The 20,609-nt window shown below is 47.4% G+C and overlaps 1 long non-coding RNA gene across 1 annotated transcript; it reads right to left on the bottom strand.

The window, feature by feature from the left end:
• Positions 1 to 14,433: 14,433 nt before the first annotated feature.
• Positions 14,434 to 15,080, bottom strand: LOC138371395 (uncharacterized). The gene is made up of 2 exons (XR_011230432.1): positions 14,643 to 15,080; positions 14,434 to 14,600 (listed from the first exon to the last, which is right to left on the bottom strand). It is a non-coding gene; the product is annotated as an uncharacterized lncRNA (long non-coding RNA).
• Between the last annotated feature and the right edge of the window lie 5,529 nt (positions 15,081 to 20,609).

The following is a 20,609-nucleotide window of genomic DNA, read 5'->3' on the forward strand; positions in this document are numbered from 1 at the left end:
CGTAGGCCAGTCATAGGCTTAGAGCCAGCGCAGGAATATCCCTGCAAAACAAATCTTCTAGTGTGTGTGGTTTGGTCAACACATTGCAAATCTTTCAAAAGTTTATGATAATGCAGATACACGACTTCACTACAGCTCTTGGGGTAGTAACAGTAATGGTAAAGTAGCTGCCAGAATTGAAACTTTCCATTAGTCAACCTGAAAGTAGAAATAATAGTGACACCACCAAATGTAAAGATTGTTATATGCTTAGAAACGGTAAAAGTCCTGCAAGAGTAATTGAACAAATTGAGTCCTGCAAAAGTGATTGATAAAATTGGACTCCTCTGAAAGATTCAGACGAGAATTACAATTGGGTTGAATCCCTCGCAAAATTTAATAATAGAGAGAAACTGAATCTGCAATGTTGAACGATACCTTAAAGATTATTAAAGCAACAACACACACAGTTTTAGGGACTGTAATAACACAGGTCCAAGAACCATTAAGTCTTGGAAATTGATAACTATACCGAAACAAAGCAGCGCTCCGGAACCTATACATAAATTTTAATGCAAACAAATAAAGCACTAACAAACACATATTGGAAGGAGGAAGAGATGCGGATTGTACAGCCAACCACGAGTCCTACCAGTCCTCAATAACCAAATTTTGGAGACCAACTTCACGCATGGCGCACACGCTGCTCAAGCGCTCCACAAGAAATAATAAATGTACAAAAAGCTCAAGCTATTCATACAGACCAGAATGATGTGCCATCTTTTGGACTATGCGCAAAATTTAAACTGGATCCCGATGAAGACAACTTCCAGATTCTACAAACTCTATAACAGTCAGTATAACAAAAATGTACAAAAATACAACATTGAAGCAAGATTAAATCATTGCAAGACAACAGACCAGATGACAGGCTGTAAGAGAACCAGCTGGAAACATTAGAAAGAACTGTAGATGAAGAACATAATCTGTAGATTGCCTATAGATTATGAAGAACATTTATAACAAAAGACTCCCAAAACCTCTGGTTAGATAATGGAAAAGGTGGTGTAGCACACCAGGTACTCAAGTAACAGAGAATGAGACAACACAAGGCGAAGGGAACGATCAGGAGAAAAGCGTCAAGCCATTACGACTATATAGCACTTGGAAGGGGTCAGGATAAGGATTTGGGATGGAACGGGGGGAAAAGAATGACGCCAACCACTTTGAACGGTCGGGGAATTGAACGCCAACCTCAATGAAGCGAAACCATCGCTCTACCGTCCAGCCCAAGCGGCTGTGCAAAGAATAAAAGCAATACCATATAGACACGCAGAATAACAGCAGACACCACACCATCGACAAGATCCTAGAAGGCAGACACTACACTATGGACAAGATCCTAGAAGGCAGACACTACACCATGGACAAGATCCAAGAAGGCAGACACTACACCATGGACAAGATCCAAGAAGGCACACTACACCATGGACAAGATCCAAGAAGGCAGACACCACACCATCGACATGATCCAAGAAGGCAGACACCACACCATCGACATGATCCAAGAAGGCAGACACCACACCATCGACATGATCCAAGAAGGCAGACACCACACCATCGACATGATCCAAGAAGGCAGACACCACACCATCGACATGATCCCACAAAACAGCAGCAAGACACACAGTCCGGCAGTGGTCCAGTGTGGTGAGTGACACCACTCACCACACACCACAAGGAGCAGTGTGGTCACAATGCGACCCCAAACGTCTTAAGGTCAGAGCTACTCCACTTGACGGTCATGCTATCGGGAGAAGCAATATTTTAAAGATCCTGAAGGACGTAACTGGCCTCAAACCCGCTGACATTAGTCAGGAAAGTGAAGATATCGTGTTCTCCTTTTCATGTGAAGAGGAGCTAGAAAAACTCCTGACTAATGATGGATTAAATGGATTAAACTCCTTCGTAAAGAGCACCACCTACATCCTCACTTCCCACGTCAGTTCCTGGCCGGAAGAACTGTTTTTATCAGCAGGACCAGCCAGTGGATCGCTGACCGACCTCAACATCATATCAAGGACAATATCGAGGACGAAAATCCAAACCTGGCTGTATTTAAACTAAAAATTCTGCAACACCAACAAAACATCAATGAAGATTACGTTCACCACCATAGCTGCGGCCACCCAGGCTGCCACACAAGGATTCTACTGCTTCGGCTTAAAAATACCACCCCACCAAATAAAAAAGGAACGATACCATGAGATCAAGCAGTGCTCTAAGTGCTACGAGCTCTCCCACCCGACCAATACGTGTCAGCACCCTGTCCAGAAGTGCAGCCTGTGCGCACTGGACCATCACTACTCCATACTCAAGGCAACAGTCCATCGCTGCTTGCTCTGTGATGGCAGTCACCCTGCAATTTCCTACCGCTGCCCTCGCAGACAGGAAAGCATCAAGGGCCAGGTTGAAGCCAAGAGAAACAACCCTTCTACCTCCTCGACCAGAGCCCCAAGCGTTCAACCCACCACCTTAGCTCTCACTAATCGACCAGAAGACTTTCCAGTCTTACCAACATGTGGCTTCTCCCAGCAGGCGACATAGCCTTCTCATTGGGGACCCAAGGTCCCACAGGCTCCTTCACAGCCCCCTGCATCACGTGCAGGCATTATCCTGGTCTTATTAGACTAGCGGAAAGGCTAGCAGGACCAGACAACCAGCGCTTTGTCAGTGAACTAAACGCATTATACATAGACAATGGCCTGGCCCCCATCATAGCCACTAGCGTAAATCTCACTGCCTCCTCTACCACTCCGGAGACTACCACCAGGACGACCATGCGGTCAACTTCAACACCGACTCCAGAAGCGCCCATGACCCGGGCGACACAGAAGTAATTCCTTCTCCAGCTCCCGGCACTCCTACCATCACTATCTCAGCAGCCGCGCTAGCAGACGTGCTGTCTACAAACGATAACAGCACCACCAGCGCTCCTGAAATAGCTACAACCACCAATCAACGACACCTAAACCTACCTAAGGCTGCGAGGCGAAAGACAAAAACGCCCACTACGGAGGTTACAGACTCCTCAGACGAGGAAATCATAGTAGGAGCTCCACTGCCGCATCACAAATACGACACCTACACGGTTCAAAACTTCCTCATGGAAACCACGTCACCAAACTCCAACGACAGCACTGCTCAGCCAAAGTCGCAGGCAAAGAAAAAACAGAAAACCCAGAGATCCACACTAATCCCACCAGCTCCATAACTGGTATAGCCAGCCCCCCAGGCTGAAAACCATTATGAAGACCCCCATTCATCGCCAGATCTCTAGTATCAGCCACTGATACAGATAATGGCTCCAAAGAGCCTCCACTTACGGGCTCACCATAGCCCGTGCTACTGGAACTTATTGTTATGAGTAGCGAATCTTAAACAACATTAACAGCAGCAGCAGGAAGCACAGACTAAGCGAGGTGCATGGAAAGTAACAACACAAGAGTCGAGCATGAGCAATCAATACTGTCTGATATACAGGACCAACAGCAGCGAAATTAAGAATTTGGATTCGACATGTATAGAGGCGTTAGAGTTGGATAGACAGTACCAAGGAAGAATGCAGTCTATATGCAGGCGATGAGTCACAATAACGTGACTGAAGTATGATGACCAGATCACACACTAGAAAGTGAAGGGACGACGACGTTTCGGTCCGTCCTGGACCATTCTCAAGTCGACTTGAGAATGGTCTGGTAAACAATGCAGTCTAGCTATAACAAATACTGCAATGCAATGTGCAAGATCCTAGAAATAAAACTCCGTATCATTCAGGAATATAATCGGTATAAAAGCAGATATCGTTTTGTAAGAATCCCCTTCCCTCAACAAAAAATCCTTCAGTATGATCGGCAACATACCGCATAGCATTGAGGTGATACAGGGAATCAGTGATAAGCCAGATATATGAAAGTAAATCACGAAAGTAAATCCAGTTTCGTACCAAGATAGAGTTGGGGTATGAGCAGTAACAGAGCATACAGCAGACAACTATCTCATACAACATTATCAAACCCTCTCAACGTGAGCTAGGAGCACAGGCAGTGTTCGATTTGCCTCAGTATATAAATTAATTTATGAGTGTTAGACCACAGAGGAAGAATTGAAACAGGAATTTCCTTAAATACTTTCGTATATTAAGACATCTTCAGAAGGAATGAAGTCCAAATAAATTAATTTATTTGGACCTCAATGCTCTACGGCAAGGGTTGTGTGTGAATTGTTTGTTAAGAGTCAATGTTGATTGGCCTCATATAACTGAAATTCTGCAAGTATGTTTTGAGGTGACACTTGTGAATACCTGGGAAACCTAAACACACTGAAGGTGATTACTGTAATATAATGTTTTTATGAACTGCTTTCAAACATCAGATGAGGTGGAAGGACGACCAAGTAATCAAGAACCACCAACATGGTATTATTTTACGAAACAGAACGCTCTTTTGTACCATCTGTACAAACAAAGTGGATATTAAAGAAGGGCCAACATAAATATATGTTGAGTGGAATATGGAAAACAGTACGCAATATATATGCCACCTGTTGATATGACAACTGGAGAATAATCACAATGAAGGCATTACATTTTTCGGGAGAAGGTGACACCCCTTGTCAACACCTGCATCAGAGGAGCTCGAGGATATTTAAAAATTCCACCTAAGTATTGTGGAACAGATTGATGATAGTGAGTGGTGTCCCAAGGATGATAAAGGTGTAGTGGTTTTGAAAAATAGGCGAGGTAACACGAATATGCCAAGGGAAGTGAAACAATTAGATGAGAAAAAGTTGTCCTAGTGTTAACAGTGCAGATGACGAAATTGAAGATGGCCGCCGGCAATACTAAAAACAAAACAGAGCTAGATTCTGGGGGTTTCAATGAATTAGGCGTTGAATCTACACAAGTAGTTGGCAAAATTAGATATTATAATGAACTATCATGTAGAAATAATCGGCAAATTGAAATAAAGTAATGACCACTTGATTAACAATGTATTAGGTCTTGAGGGGTTAGTGAAAGACTTGTGCAAGGACAAAAATCAGTTGGAAACAAATAGCAAAGCCATGGAAGAGGAAAATAAACTCTTAAAAATGGCTTTTGGAAGAAGTTAAAACAAATTTAAATATAAATGACTGCAATAGGTTAGGTAAGGAAATTCAACAGGAAAAACAGCTCTTGTCAGTACAGATGGAGAAAGTTAAACAGGGAATAAAACAGTGCAAGAAAGATATGCAACTCACCTATGCACAAGTGGCCAAGGTGAAGGAAAAATAAAAGACGCAGTAAAGGAAGCCAAACACTGCAGCAACCAGGATAAAACAAACATTACGCTGCAAGTCAGAAGGAACTGGCATCAAATCCTAAATTGGTGCAAAACACAGTCGATCGAAGCAAGTCCCTGATAATTTTTGGCTGCAAAGAAACGGAGATAACATCTAGGTCAGAAAGAGCTGTAGAAAAAGAGATAGTAGATAAAATTCTTGCGCTAGTGGAAGGTCTTACTACTAAGGAGAATGTCTGCGACTACAGGAGAATTGGCAGGTACGGAAAAGGGAAAGATCGACCTTTTAGAATCACCCTAAACGGTGCCTAACAGATGGAAGAAGTACTAAGGAATGCTAGAAAATTACAAAGTGATGAGGGAGGGAAAGTATGGTCGTTAAGACGAGATCTTATAAAAAAGACAGAGAGAAGCTGAAATACAACCTCGTAGAAACAAAACGTCTAAATGAGAGCAGGAATGAAGAAATCATTTTTTTTTCTAGACCACAGGTGATAATGGGGCTGACACCGACCACAGGTGATAATGGGGCTGACACTGACCACAGGTGATAATGGGGCTGACACTGACCACAGGTGATAATGGGGCTGACACCGACCACAGGTGATAATGGGGCTGACACCGACCACAGGTGATAATGGGGCTGACACTGACCACAGGTGATAATGGGGCTGACACCGACCACAGGTGATAATGGGGCTGACACTGACCACAGGTGATAATGGGGCTGACACTGACCACAGGTGATAATGGGGCTGACATTGACCACAGGTGATAATGGAGCTGTCACTGTCCACAGGTGATAATGGGGCTGACACTGACCACAGGTGATAATGGGGCTGACACTGACCACAGGTGATAATGGGGCTGACACTGACCACAGGGGATAATGGGGCTGACACTGTCCACAGGTGACAATGGGGCTGACACTGACCACAGGTGATAATGGGGCTGACACTGACCACAGGTGATAATGGCGCTGACACTGACCACAGATGATAATGGGGCTGACACTGTCCACAGGTGATAATGGAGCTGACACTGACCACAGGTGATAATGGGGCTGACACTGTCCACAGGTAATAATGGGGCTGACACTGACCACAGGTGATAATGGGGCTGACACTGACCACAGGTGATAATGGGGCTGACACTGACCACAGGTGATAATGGGACTGATACTGTCCACAGGTGATAATGGGGCTGACACTGACCACAGGTGATAATGGGACTGACACTGACCACAGGTGATAATGGGGCTGACACTGACCACAGGTGATAATGGGGCTGATACTGTCCACAGGTGATAATGGGGCTGACACTGACCACAGCTGATAATGGGGCTGATACTGTCCACAGGTGATAATGGGGCTAACACTGTCCACAGGTGATAATGGGGCTGACACTGACCACTGGTGATAATGGGCTGACACTGACCACAGGTGATAATGGGGCTGACACTGACCACAGGTGATAATGGGACTGATACTGTCCACAGGTGATAATGGGGCTGACACTGACCACAGGTGATAATGGGGCTGACACTGACCACAGGTGATAATGGGGCTGACACTGACCACAGGTGATAATGGGACTGATACTGTCCACAGGTGATAATGGGGCTGACACTGACCACAGGTGATAATGGGGCTGACACTGACCACAGGTGATAATGGGGCTGACACTGACCACAGGTGATAATGGGACTGGTACTGTCCACAGGTGATAATGGGGCTGACACTGACCACAGGTGATAATGGGACTGATACTGTCCACAGGTGATAATGGGGCTGACACTGTCCACAGGTGATAATGGGGCTGACACTGACCACAGGTGATAATGGGGCTGACACTGACCACAGGTGATAATGGGGCTGACACTGACCACAGGTGATAATGGGACTGATACTGTCCACAGGTGATAATGGGGCTGACATTGACCACAGGTGATAATGGGGCTGACACTGACCACAGGTGATAATGGGGCTGACACTGACCACAGGTGATAATGGGACTGATACTGTCCACAGGTGATAATGGGACTGATACTGTCCACAGGTGATAATGGGGCTGACACTGTCCACAGGTGATAATGGGGCTGACACTGACCACAGGTGATAATGGGGCTGACACTGTCCACAGGTGATAATGGGGCTGACACTGTCCACAGGTGATAATGGGGCTGACACTGTCCACAGGTGTTAATGGGGCTGACACTGTCCACAGGTGATAAAGGGGCTGACACTGACCACAGGTGATAATGGGGCTGACACTGTCCACAGGTTGAGGACCTCCGCAGGATGAGGGAGCCCGTCAAGAGGCTGGTGGAGGCTGGCCGGGTGGTGGCCGTCCAGGAAGACCAAGATGGCCGCCGCTCCGCCAGGATAACTCTACAAGACCGACAGCTGTACCTCCACCCACTCCTACGTCAGCCCACGCCCGCCCACGCCCACACCCTCCAGGTTACTTTATTACACCCACTAGTCTTACTGACATTACTAACTCACTGAGTTATGATAACTAATATGATAACATTTTGTTATACAGTTATCAGCATGATTTATTTCATTTACTGCAGGAGAGTGAGGTTGTGGGCGTGCTGGAGCCCTCCTGCACCCTGGCGTTCCTTGACCTCGGGTGGGCGGGGTCAACAAGAGGGCGGGTCACCATCCGGCTGACCCCTGACACTCCGCTGGCCAGACAGTTTGTGTTGTTGTGTACGGGCCAGCGGGGCCACACCTACCGCAACACTAAACTGTTGGAGGTGTGGGACCAGGGTCAGCCGGGGGAGTGGGTGGAGGGCGGAGACTACGAGAGTAATGATGTTGAGGGAGGAGCCCCACTGCTGCCTGACCTCCAGGGGCAGTACCGGGAGTCAGGCCAGGCAGGAGCTGTGTGGGCCAGGTGGAGGCCGGGGGATCCCAGGAGTGCCCAGTTCACCATCACCACCAGGGACCGCCAGGATGGTTACCTGTTGTCACATGTCTTCGGTGATGTGGTGAGTGGCCTGGATGTGGTGAGGGCAGCAGTCAACCACAGTGACATTAGGGAGGTGACTGTAGTGGACTGTGGTGTTGTGCTGCCACTCTAGTTCACTGTACCATCACTACTGTGGTGTTGTGCTGCCACTCTAGTTCACTGTACCACCACCATCACTACTGTGGTGTTATGCTGCCACTCTAGTTCACTGCACCACCACCACCACTAGTGTGGTATTGTGATACCACTCTAGTACACTGTACCACCACCATCACTACTGTGGTGTTGTGCTGCCACTCTAGTTCACTGTACCATCACTACTGTGGTGTTGTGCTGCCACTCTAGTTCACTGTACCATCACTACTGTGGTGTTGTGCTGTCACTCTAGTTCACTGTATCACAACCATCACTACTGTGTTGTTGTGCTGCCTCTCTAGTTCACTGTACCACCACCATCACTTCTGTGGTGTTGTGCTGTCACTCTAGTTCACTGTATCACTACCATCACTACTGTGGTGTTGTGCTGCCACTCTAGTTCACTGTACCATCACCATCACTACTGTGGTGTTGTGCTGCCACTCTAGTTCACTGTACCATCACTATCACTACTGTAGTGTTATGCTGCCACTCTAGTTCACTGTACCACCATCATCACTACTGTGGTGTTGTGCTGCCACTCTAGTTCACTGTACCATCACTACTGTGGTGTTGTGCTGCCACTCTAGTTCACTGTACCACCACCATCACTACTGTGGTGTTGTGCTGCCACTCTAGTTCACTGTACCACCACCATCACTACTGTGGTGTTGTGCTACCTCTCTAGTTCACTGTACCACCACCATCACTACTGTGGTGTTGTGCTGCCACTCTAGTTCACTGTACCACCACCATCACTACTGTGGTGTTGTGCTGCCTCTCTAGTTCACTGTACCATCACTACTGTGGTGTTGTGCTACCTCTCTAGTTCACTGTACCACCACCATCACTACTGTGGTGTTGTACTGCCACTCCAGTTCACTGTACCATCACCATCACTACTGTGGTGTTGTGTTGCCTCTCTAGTTCACTGTACCATCACTACTGTGGTGTTGTGCTGCCACTCTAGTTCACTGTACCATCACCATCACTACTGTGGTGTTGTGCTGCCACTCTAGTTCACTGTACCATCACTACTGTGGTGTTGTGCTGCCACTCTAGTTCACTGTACCATCACTACTGTGGTGTTGTGCTGCCACTCTAGTTCACTGTACCACCACCATCACTACTGTGGTGTTGTGCTTCCACTCTAGTTCGCTGTACCATCACTACTGTGGTGTTGTGCTGCCACTCTAGTTCACTGTACCATCACTACTGTGGTGTTGTGCTGCCACTCTAGTTCACTGTACCACCACCATCACTACTGTGGTGTTGTCCTGCCACTCTAGTTCACTGTACCACCACCATCACTACTGTGGTGTTGTGCTGCCACTCTAGTTCACTGTACCACCACCATCACTACTGTGGTGTTGTCCTGCCACTCTAGTTCACTGTACCATCACTACTGTGGTGTTGTGCTGCCACTCTAGTTCACTGTACCATCACCATCACTACTGTGGTGTTGTGCTGCCACTCTAGTTCACTGTACCATCACCATCACTACTGTGGTGGTGTGCTACCACTCTAGTTCACTGTACCATCACTACTGTGGTGTTGTGCTACCACTCTAGTTCACTGTACCATCACTACTGTGGTATTGTGCTGCTACTCTAGTTCACTGTACCAGCACCATCACTAATGTGGTGTTGTGCTACCACTCTAGTTCACTGTACCATCACTACTGTGGTGTTGTGCTGCCACTCTAGTTCACTGTACCATCACCATCACTACTGTGGTGTTGTGCTACCACTCTAGTTCACTGTAACATCACTACTGTGGTGTTGTGCTGCCACTCTAGTTCACTGTACCATCACCATCACTACTGTGGTGTTGTGCTGCCACTCAAGTTCACTGTACCATCACCATCACTACTGTGGTGTAGTGCTGCCACTCTAGTTCACTGTACCATCACCATCACAACTGTGGTGTTGTGCTACCACTCTAGTTCACTGTACCATCACCATCACTACTGTGGTGTTGTGCTGCCACTCTAGTTCACTGTACCATCACTACTGTGGTGTTGTGCTGCCACTCTAGTTCACTGTACCACCACCATCACTACTGTGATGGTGTGCTGCCACTCTAGTTCACTGTACTACCACCATCACTACTGTGGTGTTGTGCTGCCACTCTAGTTCACTGTACCACCACCATCACTACTGTGGTGTTGTGCTGTAACTCTAGTTCACTGTAACACCACCATCATTAATGTGGTGTTGTGCTGTCACTCTAGTTCACTGTACCATCACCATCACTACTGTGGTGTTGTGCTGCCACTCTAGTTCACTGTACCATCACTACTGTAGTGTTGTGCTGCCACTCTAGTTCACTGTACCACCACCATCACTACTGTGGTGTTGTGCTGCCACTCTAGTTCACTGTACCACCACCATCACTACTGTGGTGTTGTGCTGCCACTCTAGTTCACTGTACCATCACCATCACTCTTGCATCACTGCGTGTTTTGATGCCAATGTAATTTAAGGACAGACTTTTTTCACAATATCATCATAACTTCACTATCTTTGGTATTATACTTTGGTATCATATACCTGACAATCACGGCTGTATCACCATCAATGCTATATCTTCCCAGTCCTGTAACCTATCATTGCTGTATCACTATAGCTTCACTATCACCTCTATATATCACCATCACCTCAGGCCCCACACTTGGGGTCATATACGGACCATGTTGAATAACAAATTGTTGGTGTCACTATATGACAGCTATTGTCACTGTTATATCACCAACAGCTCACTATCACATAACACTATCACTGCTACACCAACATCATTTCACTTTCTCTGCATTATCACCTCACACTGATATATTTCCTCCTTATATTCACTGATATATCACTATCACTGCTACAGCATCACTACCTCACCATCACTACTGTATCACCATCACTGTCAAATCACCATCACCTCACTACCACTGCTATACTACCATCACTTCACTATCACATGGGTGTGTTGTGATATTACCATACTGGACCATGGTGTGTTCTGATATTATCATACTGGTCCCTGGTGTGTTGTGATATTACCATACTGGTCCATGGTGAGTTGTGATATTACCATACTGGTCTATGGTGTGTTGTGATATTACCATACTGGTCCATGGTGTGTTGTGATATTACCATACTGGTCCATGGTGTGTTGTGATATTACCATACTGGTCCATGGTGTGTTGTGATATTACCATACTGGTCCATGGTGTGTTGTGATATTACCATACTGGACCATAGTGTGTTGTGATATTACCATGCTGGACCATGGTGTGTTGTGATATTACCATACTGGACCATGGTGTGTTGTGATATTACCATACTGGTCCATAGTGTGTTGTGATATTACCATACTGGTCCATGGTGTGTTGTGATATTACCATACTGGTCCATGGTGTGTTGTGATATTACCATACTGGACCATGGTGTGTTGTGATATTACCATACTGGTCCATAGTGTGTTGTGATATTACCATACTGGTCCATGGTGTGTTGTGATATTACCATACTGGACCATGGTGTGTTGTGATATTACCATACTGGTCCATAGTGTGTTGTGATATTACTATACTGGTCCATGGTGTGTTGTGATATTACCATACTGGTCCATGGTGTGTTGTGATATTACCATACTGGACCATGGTGTGTTGTGATATTACCATACTGGACCATGGTGTGTTGTGATATTACCATACTGGACCATGGTGTGTTGTGATATTACCATACTGGACCATGGTGTGTTGTGATATTACCATACTGGTCCATAGTGTGTTGTGATATTACCATACTGGACCATAGTGTGTTGTGATATTACCATACTGGTCCATGGTGTGTTGTGATATTACCATACTGGACCATGGTGTATTGTGATATTACCATACTGGTCCATGGTGTGTTGTGATATTACCATACTGGTCCATAGTGTGTTGTGATATTACCATACTGGACCATAGTGTGTTGATATTACCATACTGGACCATGGTGTGTTGTGATATTACCATACTGGTCCATGGTGTGTTGTGATATTACCATGCTGGACCATGGTGTGTTGTGATATTACCATACTGGTCCATGGTGTGTTCAGATATTACCATACTGGACCATAGTGTGTTGTGATATTACCATACTGGACCATGGTGTGTTGTGATATTACCATACTGGTCCATGGTGTGTTGTGACATTACCATACTGGTCCATGGTGTGTTGTGATATTACCATACTGGACCATGGTGTGTTCAGATATTACCATACTGGACCATAGTGTGTTGTGATATTACCTTACTGGACCATGGTGTGTTGTGATATTACCATACTGGTCCATGGCATGTTGTGATATTACCATACTGGTCCATGGTGTGTTGTGATATTACCATACTGGTCCATGGTGTGTTGTGATATTACCATACTGGACCATAGTGTGTTGTGATATTACCATACTGGTCCATGGTGTGTTGTGATATTACCATACTGGTCCATGGTGTGTTGTGATATTACCATACTGGACCATGGTGTGTTGTGATATTACCATACTGGACCATAATGTGTTGTGATATTACCATACTGGACCATGGTGTGTTGTGATATTACCATACTGGTCCATGGTGTGTTGTGATATTACCATACTGGTCCATGGTCAGTTGTGATATTGCCATACTGGTCCATGGTGTGTTCAGATATTACCATACTGGACCATGGTGTGTTGTGATATTACCATGCTGGACCATGGTGTGTTGTGATATTACCATACTGGTCCATGGTGTGTTCAGATATTACCATACTGGACCATAGTGTGTTGTGATATTACCATACTGGACCATGGTGTGTTGTGATATTACCATACTGGTCCATGTTGTGTTGTGATATTACCATACTGGACCATGGTCGGTTGTGATATTACCATACTGGACCATGGTGTGTTGTGATATTACCATACTGGACCATGGTGTGTTGTGATATTACCATACTGGTCCATGGTGTGTGTTGTGATATTACCATACTGGTCCATGGTGTGTTGTGATATTACCATACTGGTCCATTGTGTGTTGTGATATTACCATACTGGTCCATGGTGTGTTGTGATATTACCATACTGGACCATGGTGTGTTGTGATATTACCATACTGGACCATAGTGTGTTGTGATATTACCATACTGGACCATGGTGTGTTGTGATATTACCATACTGGTCCATGGTGTGTTGTGATATTACCATACTGGTCCATGGTGTGTTGTGATATTACCATATGGGTGTGAGGTGGTGTTATGCCCACACATACACCAGTATGATCATACTGTAGCTGGTGTATGATGTGCTCAAACTGTATAGTGATGTCTTGGCTGATTAGCCTAGTATCACGAATATTAATTTATGTAGTTATTCTTTTTTCGTCAACACACTAGAAATAATTGTGTATTGCCAATGTATTCCACATATATCTATGTATATTATATATCTATACCATAAATCCTTGCCATGTATTTGTGGATATATATTAGAAGTCTAGTGAATAGCAGTAGCCTAATGTCATGTAGCTTGAAAAACATCCGTATATGCTTATATTATGGAATGCTACATAATGCTGTATAGGAAATATTATGTGAACTATGATGGAGAATGTATAAATTTAGGTCTCGGATGTATTACTCTCATGTATACTGTGTAATTTCCCTTTCATTATTGTTCATTACATTGTCCTCTAACATTAAATTAGATTATGGGATTGTGAGATGTATACCACATAGACATAGTTTTGATACACATGTTGTATATATATATACTTTATATTGTATTCATGTATACTTATGTATAATGGCCTTGAAGGCCCTTCCTTGCCTCCCTGTCCACCTACACCCGTCTCCTCTACACCTACACCCGTCTTCTCTACACCTACACCCGTCTCCTCTACACATACACCCGTCTTCTCTACACGTACACCCGCCTCCTCTACACGTACACCCGCCTCCTCTACACCCACACCCGTCTCCTCCACACCTACACCTATCTTCTCTACACCTACACCCACCTCCTTTACACCTACACCCTCCTCCTCTACACCCATCTCCTCTACACCTACACCCTCCTCCTCTACACCTACACCCACCTACTCTACACCTACACCCGTCTCTACACCTACACCCGTCTCCTCTACACCTACACCCACCTACTCTACACCTACACCCGTCTCCTCTAGACCTACACCCGTCTCCACACCTACACCCGTCTCCTCTACACCTACACCCGTCTCCTCCACACCTACACCTGTCTCCTCTACACCTACACCCGTCTCCCCTACACCTACACCCACCTCCTCTACACCTACACCCTCCTCCTCTACACCTACACCCATCTCCTCTACACCTACACCCTCCTCCTCTACACCTACACCCACCTCCTCTACACCTACACCCGTCTCGTCTACACCTACATCCGTCTCTACACCTACACCCGTCTCCTCTACACCTACACCCGTCTCCTCTACACCTACACCCGTCTCTACACCTACACCCGTCTCCTCCACACCTACACCCGTCTCCTCCACACCTACACCCATCTCCTCTACACCTACACCTGTCTCTTCTACAGCTACACCCACCTCTACACCTACACCTGTCTCTTCTACACCTACACCCTCTTCACTACCAACACCCACCTCTACACCTACACCTGTCTCTTCTACACCTACACCTGTCTCTTCTACACCTACACCCTCCTCCTCACCACCTACACCCACCTCTACACCTGTCTCTTCTACACCTACACGTCTCCACAACACCTACACATTTCTCCTCTACACCTACACCCTCCTGCTCAACACCTTCACCTGTCTCCTCTCCACCTACACTCACCTCCTCTACACCTACACCCGTCTCCCCTACACCTACACCCGTCTCCTACACCTACACCCTCCTCCTCTACACCAACACCCTCCTCCTCTACATCTACACCCTTCTCTACACCCTCACCCGTCTCCTCTACACCTACACCCATCTCCTCTACACCTACAACCTTCTCTTCTACACCTACACCCATCTCCTCTACACCTACACCCGTCTCCTCTACACCTACACCCACCTCCTCAACACGTACACCCGTCTTCTCTACACGTACACCCGTCTCCTCTACACCTACACCCGTCTCCTCTACACCTACACCCGTCTCCTCTACACCTACACCCGTCTCCTCTACACCTACACGTCTCCTCTACACCTACACCCGTCTCCTCTACACCTACACCCGTCTCCTCTACACCTACACCCATCTCCTCTACACCTACACCCTCCTCTACACCTACACCTGTCTCTTCTACACCTACACCTGTCTCTTCTACACCTACACCTGTCTCTTCTACACCTGCACCTGTCTCTTCCACACCTACACCCTCCTCCTCTACACCCGTCTCCTCTACACCCGTCTCCTCTACACCTACACCCTCTTCCTCTACACTTTCACCTGTCTCCTCTACACCTACACCAGTCTCCTCTACACCTACACCCTCCTCCTCTACACTTATACCCGTCTCCTCTACACCTACACCTGTCTCTTCCACACCTACACCTGTCTCTTCTACACCTATACCCTCCTCTACACCTACACCCATCTCCTCTACACCTACACTCTCCTCCTCTACACCTTCACCCATCTCCTCTACACCTACACCTGTCTCTTCTACACCTATACCCTCTTCACCTACACCCACCTCTACACCTACACCTGTCTCTTCTACACCTACACCTGTCTCTTCCACACTTACACCCGTCTCCTCAACACCTACACCCTCCTCCTCTACACCCGTCTCCTCTACACCTACACCCCTCCTCCTCTACACCTTCACCCGTCTCCTCTACACCTACACCAATCTACACCTACATCCTCCTCCTCTACACCTACACCCATCTCCTCTACACCTACACCTGTCTCTTCCACACCTACACCTTTCTCTTCTACACCTATACCCTCCTCCTCTACACCTACACCCATCTCCTCTACACCTACACTCTCCTCCTCTACACCTTCACCCGTCTCCTCTACACCTACACCCGTCTCCTCTACACCTACACCCGTCTCCTCTACACCTACACCCGTCTCCTCTACACCTACACCCGTCTGCTCTACACCTACACCCACCTCCTCAACACCTACACCAGTCTCCTCTACACCTACACCCGTCTCCTCTACACCTACACCCGTCTCCTCTACACCTACACCCGTCTCCTCTACACCTACACCCGTCTCCTCTACACCTACACCCGTCTCCTCTACACCTACACCCGTCTCCTCTACACCTACACCTGTCTCCTCTACACCTACACCCGTCTCCTCTACACCAACACCCGTCTCCTCTACACCTACACCCGTCTCCTCTACACCTACACCCTCCTCCTCTACACCTACACCCGTCTCCTCTACACCTACACCCGTCTCCTCTACACCTACACCCTCCTCTACACCACCTGTCTCTTCTACACCTACACCTCTCTCTTCTTCACCTACACCTGTCTCTTCTACACCTGCACCTGTCTCTTCCACACCTACACCCGTCTCCTCTACACCCGTCTCCTCTACACCCGTCTCCTCTACACCTACACCCTCTTCCTCTACACTTTCACCTGTCTCCTCTACACCTACACCAGTCTCCTCTACACCTACACCCTCCTCTACACCTATACCCGTCTCCTCTACACCTACACCTGTCTCTTCCACACCTACACCTGTCTCTTCTACACCTATACCCTCCTCCTCTACACCTACACCTGTCTCCTCTACACCTACACTCTCCTCCTCTACACCTTCACCCATCTCCTCTACACCTACACCTGTCTCTTCTACACCTACACCCTCTTCACCTACACCCACCTCTACACCTACACCTGTCTCTTCTACACCTACACCTGTCTCTTCCACACCTACACCCGTCTCCTCAACACCTACACCCTCCTCCTCTACACCCGTCTCCTCTACACCTACACCCCTCCTCCTCTACACCTTCACCCGTCTCCTCTACACCTACACCAGTCTCCTCTACACCTACATCCTCCTCCTCTACACCTACACCCGTCTCCTCTACACCTACACCCGTTTCCTCTACACCTACACCCGTTTCCTCTACACCTACACCTGTCTCCTACACCTGTCTCTTCTACACCTACACCTGTCTCTTCTACACCTACACCTGTCTCTTCCACACTTACACCCTCCTCTACACCCGTCTCCTCTACACCTACACCCCTCCTCCTCTACACCTTCACCCGTCTCCTCTACACCTACACCAGTCTACTCTACACCTACATCCTCCTCCTCTACACCTACACCCATCTCCTCTACACCTACACCTGTCTCTTCCACACCTACACCTGTCTCTTCTACACCTACACCCTCTTCACCTACACCCACCTCTACACCTACACCTGTCTCTTTTACACCTACACCTGTCTCTTCCACACCTACACCCGTCTCCTCAACACCTACACCCTCCTCCTCTACACCCGTCTCCTCTACACCTACACCCCTCCTCCTCTACACCTTCACCCGTCTCCTCTACACCTACACCATTCTCCTCTACACCTACATCCTCCTCCTCTACACCTACACCCGTCTCCTCTACACCTACACCCGTTTCCTCTACACCTACACCCGTTTCCTCTACACCTACACCTGTCTCCTACACCTACACCTGTCTCTTCTACACCTACACCTGTTTCTTCTACACCTACACCTGTCTCTTCCACACTTACACCCGTCTCCTCAACACCTACACCTGTCTCTTCCACACTTACACCCGTCTCCTCAACACCTACACCCTCCTCTACACCCATCTCCTCTACACCTACACCCCTCCTCCTCTACACCTTCACCCGTCTCCTCTACACCTACACCAGTCTACTCTACACCTACATCCTCCTCCTCTACACCTACACCCATCTCCTCTACACCTACACCTGTCTCTTCCACACCAACACCTTTCTCTTCTACACCTATACCCTCCTCCTCTACACCTACACCCATCTCCTCTACACCTACACTCTCCTCCTCTACACCTTCACCCGTCTCCTCTACACCTACACCAGTCTCCTCTACATCTACTCCCTCCTCCTCTACACCTACACCCACCTCCTCTACACCTACACCCGTCTCCTCTACACCTACACCCGTCTCCTCTACACCTACACCCGTCTCCTCTACACCTACACCCACCTCCTCTACACCTACACCAGTCTCCTCTACACCTACACCAGTCTCCTCTACACCTACACCCGTCTCCTCTACACCTACACCCGTCTCCTCTACACCTACACCCGTCTCCTCTACACCTACACCCGTCTCCTCTACACCTACACCCGTCTCCTCTACACCTACACCCGTCTCCTCTACACCTACACCCGTCTCCTCTACACCTACACCCGTCTCCTCTACACCTACACCCGTCTCCTCTACACCTACACCTGTCTCCTCTACACCTACACCCGTCTCCTCTACACCTACACCCGTCTCCTCTACACCTACACCCGTCTCCTCTACACCTACACCCTCCTCTACAGCTACACCCGTCTCCTCTACACCTACACCCGTCTCCTCTACACCTACACCCGTCTCCTCTACACCTACACCCGTCTCCTCTACACCTACACCCACATACAATATAAATAAATCAAAATAAAAACGCTTGCATAGATTAATCAACATTACCTAGAACATCGTCAGTGGAGAACAATTGATATTACTGAGGAACAAGTAAGTTGAGAGCCAAGAACATTCTCATGAAGAACACTCTGGCGTAGAACAATGAACATTTCCCTGAACACTCTGAGAAGCAGGTGAGGAAACACCTCAGGAGGAGTTTTTCTCAGATGTTTCAAGAATACATGTCTGAAGATTTTCAAAGTTATTTTTTTTTCAGTTCAGTGTTGAAGCGAAAGTCTTTTATGCCTTTGATAAATTACAAAAAAGAGAGGAGGTAGTATAATAAAGTTTTTATGGAAGTATTTTAGTAATATTTCATGAAAAAAGGTCCTTTTTGACGAGTACGATAGCAAGGACTCCACGCCGGGGCGGCAACACATAAAACAAAACAAAAAAGCCAAACTGCATGCAACAAACAAAAGACTTTTCTCTTAATGCCTGGTAAGAATTGCTACAAAAGTTCGATTTTTAGAGCTTGTTGGAACAAAGAAAGAACTTTAGAGCTGTTGTCCTGCGACCTTTGAAGAAACGGGTTGTCTGGGAGAACTGACGGAGAACACTGCCCTAACTTTCTCACTCTCAGTCACAGCAATGTCTCGTGGTTACGAATGTTGCAGGTCACTGCTCGTGTTGGCCTTGGTGAGTTTCTGTATTTACTACTAGCTGTACCCGGCCATGCGTTGCTGTGGCTCAGCAACCCTTCCCTGTCCTCTCGTCCTCCCCGCCATTCCCCACTCTCCGGTCCCCGGTCCCCCTCGTCCTCCCTACTATTCCCCACTCCCTCGTCCCTTGTCCTCCCACCATCCCCCACTCTACTCCTTCGTCATCCCCACCATCCCCAACTTCCCCATCCCCTCGTCCTCCCTGCCATTCCCCACTCCCTCGTCCTCCCTGCCATTCCCCACTCCCTCGTTCCTTGTCCTCCCCACCATCCCCTACTCTATTCCCTTCGTTCTCCCCTCCATTCCCCACTCCCTCATCCGATGCATTCCCAAATGATCTGATGAGCACCCACTGTACACAGCCCACCTCACCACCGTAGGGGCGAGTGCCATTTCGTTCCTCCCTTCTGCTTAGCTGTGACTCCGTAAGCTCCTTTGCCATCACCTGGGAGAGAACCTAACTCACTTTTGTGACCCAGAAGCACAACGCACGCTGCCTCCTCTGCGTCCCACTGCGCTGTCCCACCCGAGCACGCTAAGAGGTTAGGACAGCGGGAAATTCTCTTAAAGTTTCAAAACGTCATGAAAAAACGTTAATTGAAAGTTTCCTCTCCTAACCTTACCGAGTAGGCCGGACGACTCAAACAGAAAACGGGACAGTACGTCACTTTCATGAGCCGATTTCATTTCATATTATATCCAATTTTGGCCAAAGCAGACGAGCGAAAAGCGACATTACTTTAAGAGGACGGGATGTAGTGTTATCGTGTTTGTCTGTCTGCGTGACGAGGTTAATTGAAGAGTCAGTGAAGTAAATTAG

Source organism: Procambarus clarkii, chromosome 35, assembly GCF_040958095.1.
Source record: "Procambarus clarkii isolate CNS0578487 chromosome 35, FALCON_Pclarkii_2.0, whole genome shotgun sequence".
In the NCBI taxonomy this organism is placed as follows: Eukaryota; Metazoa; Arthropoda; class Malacostraca; order Decapoda; family Cambaridae; genus Procambarus; species Procambarus clarkii.